Below are 3,452 nucleotides of genomic sequence, written 5' to 3' on the forward strand. Positions count from 1 at the left end.
GATTTTTTAAAGGAGGATGGAGCTGGAAGAAGTGGCTGGGGAGAGGGAGGTCTGGGCCTCCCTTCTGAAGCTGCTGCCCCCGCGACCCGACCCCGGATAGGCGGAAGAAAATGGATGGATGGATGGATGGATTTTTTAAAGGAGGATGGAGCTGGAAGAAGTGGCTGGGGAGAGGGAGGTCTGGGCCTCCCTTCTGAAGCTGCTGCCCCCGCGACCCGACCCCGGATAGGCGGAAGAAAATGGATGGATGGATGGATGGATATTTTAAACCCATCATATTTCTGAGACATAGGGCTGTACAAATATGAACATTTCCACAAGTAAAACCCAATCTCTTCTGTCGCTCACAGTTCAAGAATTATTTGAACAGACCTTATAGTTTTCTCACAGCAGCTGGTTGTCTGAACATAACTTTCAGCTGCCCCGCCCTGTAACAACATCACAATCAGGCCTTCTGATTGGCTGAGGCTGTTGCTGGGCAGAACGGCTTCGTGAGTATCAAAACAAAGACTTTACGTAACCCAACATGGAACGCAACTCAGCAGTTTTAAGACATACAAAGCTGAAATTAGGTTGAGTGATAGCTTAGAGCTAACTCAACACATTCTGAATGCTAAACAGAACTTTAAGCTAGCCACTAATGTTAATTTAAAGAAGCTCGAATTCAGCCATTTTAAGACACACAGAGCAGAAATCTAATATATTAGTAGCCAAGAACAAGCTTTGCCAAATTCTGAATGCTGAATAAATATTCAAAATGGCTGCCAGGGCTAGTTTGAAACTGCAACAACTCAGTCACTTTAAGACATTTTGGGCTGAAATTGTGTGTGGTGGTAGCTAAGAATGATTCCCATCATATACTGACCAAATTAAAAAATCCAAGATGGCTTCCATAGCTAACATGCTAAATGAACCATAACTCTGAGATTTCTTTTAGGAATTTTGGATAGTAGTAGAGCACAGTGATCTACAAATAATAAAGTCAAACTAATTATAAAATGAAGGAGCTATTCTAGTTAATAATAATGTGCTTGTCATACATGCAGATGCCACCTGGTGGTGAAGTGTTGAACTACAACATGAGCTACACCTCTCCCTGTAGCTGTGAGGTGTCATGCTACAATATTGTGCTTGATGCATGTGCACTGTTATAAAGAACTTGTAAGATTTACTGTTTAAGTAAATTTAAATGCTACAAATTCAAGTTATTTTTACTCATCATCTAGTAAAAGTTATTAAGAATATAGTTAAAGATTCATGAATAAATTAGGTAAATTTTACTTAATTTGATCAAGTATATGTTACAATATAGACATGAAGGATTATTTATTGTTGAGGTTTGACGTGAGGGACAATGATTGACACCTGTCAGAGGTCAGGTTACAGGTGGGACGATGACATCATCATCAGATTTTTATCAAACTGATAAACCGTTCTGGTTCTGGTGGTCCTGGTACCTACCATCAGACTCTTGATGTGATCAGTTTTTGTCTTCATTCTAATCAAGAGTTACAAACCAAAAACATAAAAATATTGATTTTATGATTTTTTTTTGTGTTTCTTTCTGAATGAAGATGATGATGTTTCAGGTCTGACTGCTTCCTCCTCAGCTGATGAAGAGTTCCTCCACATATTTAGCTTCTTGCAGCTCATCCTGCAGCTGAATAACCTTCCATCATTATCCTGCCTGGACTGAAACTCACAACAGTTTACCTGCTCTGCTTCCGTCCTCTCAGAAACACCTCCTCCTTTTCTTCTTCTGTGTGATTTCTCTTCTCCTGAACCAGACAGACATGTTCTCCTCTCACAGCCACATCATAAAACCTTTTTGTTTCTGTTCTGGTTGTTCTGCTGCTTCTTTATGAGCCGTGTTTCCAGCTGTCGTCCCGTCATGTTTGAACATTTCTGACCAGATGTTTCCAGATGTTGAGTCATTTCAGTAAAGATCCAAACTGCTGCTGAGTAAAGGTTTGATTTGTCAGATTTCAGAGCTCCTCGCTGCAGCAACACTGTGATTTTTAAAGACATCTTCAGCCCTTAATGAGAGTTTTAGATGTTTTAAATCCAAACAGGAAGTCCTGATTTCAGATTATAATCTGACGAGCTCCTGGAGGTCCTTCAGCTGGTTCATGAAATGCTTTTAAAGCTTATTTTGTTCTCATTGCGCAGCTATAAATGCACCAAACAAATCTGTTTAAAAACATAACTTAGACCCTCAGAGTTAAACGTGTGGTCAAAGGTCGAGTTTCTTTGATTGCTTCGCCTCTTAGCTGAAGTTTTCAGTTGAGTGAGTAAATGATGGGGCAGGATGAGGTAAAAATAAGTTAAGTATATATGGAAGGTGGAGAAGGTCCTGCTGCTGGAGGAGAGCAGCAGCTGTGTTTGATTTGATGACATCACAGAGTTTCTGATGAAGGTGCAGCTTCAGGCTTTGATTGAACCTCCTGCTGACTGAGTCAGGAAGTGTGTGCAGAGCCACCAGTCAGCATTCAGCAGCACATTATTCAAGTTTACACTGAAAATAAAAACAATTTATGAAACAAATTTACCTTTAGTAGCAGCTAAAGAAGTCTTCAGATGTTATTTCAGCTGATGTGAAGCTTCGGCTGCTCTCCAGGACTCTGCTGGACAGACTCTGGTTCTCTTTCATGTCTGCAGGTGGATCTGTGTCTGTTTACAAGAGGAGAGATGAAAAGAAGGCTGAGAGCTGCAGACACCTGCAGAATGATGAACATGTTCATCTGTCAGAGATCATCCTGATGTGGATCAAAGAGATGAACATCACAAAGCCCGGCTGCTCCCCGGGCGCCTCACATGGCTGCCCACTGCTCCACTTGGGTTAAATGCAGAGCACATATTTCATCATTACATGGGAACATGCACTGATGACAAATAAAGTACCTTCACCTGAAGGACCAGAACTGACTGTCCATGTTCTAAAGGTTCTACTGCTGCAGGAGCTGCTCCGATCCTTGGTTCACACACCAACAGAAGAGCTTCTTTAATGTGACTGAAGGCTGAGCTGCAGTCACAATGTCAGACTCACCTGAACCGAGCTGAGCGAGCAGGGACCAGGCTGGGCCGAGACGGGCCGGGCCGGGCCGGACCGGGCCAGAGGCTCTGATAAATGGAGAGGCAGACAGTTAAACAGAGGGAGATGGATGGAGGAGGTGAGGAGGAGATCTCTGAGGGCTTAGAGGCCATTGAAATTCCTCAGCAGTTATCTCACACACACACACACACACACACACACACAAACACACACATTAATCAGGTTAGTGAGGTTAGAATGTTATGGCGTTCAGAGGGGGAGACACTTCAAAAACATACAGTTTCAGCATAAAAAACAAAGCAGAGGCAACACAGTGGTTAGTGATATTTAGTGATACAAACCAGTTCTCACACACACACACACACACACACACACACACACACACACACACACACACACA

General features: G+C 42.5%; 1 long non-coding RNA gene across 2 annotated transcripts in view; it reads right to left on the bottom strand.

Moving 5' to 3' along the window:
- Positions 1-3,446, bottom strand: part of LOC106533215 (uncharacterized) — a 17,075-nt gene extending 13,629 nt beyond the window's left edge. The window contains exons 1-2 of one of the 2 annotated variants that reach the window (XR_001312210.1): positions 3,047-3,446; positions 2,550-2,664 (exon numbers count right to left, since the gene is read on the bottom strand). This is a non-coding gene — a long non-coding RNA (uncharacterized LOC106533215). Of the gene's footprint in view, positions 1-2,549; positions 2,671-3,046 lie in introns of both variants that reach the window. The other variant, XR_001312211.1, reaches the window with a different exon arrangement.
- Between the last annotated feature and the right edge of the window lie 6 nt (positions 3,447-3,452).

Source organism: Austrofundulus limnaeus, unplaced genomic scaffold, assembly GCF_001266775.1.
Source record: "Austrofundulus limnaeus strain Quisiro unplaced genomic scaffold, Austrofundulus_limnaeus-1.0 Scaffold907, whole genome shotgun sequence".
Taxonomy (NCBI): domain Eukaryota; kingdom Metazoa; phylum Chordata; class Actinopteri; order Cyprinodontiformes; family Rivulidae; genus Austrofundulus; species Austrofundulus limnaeus.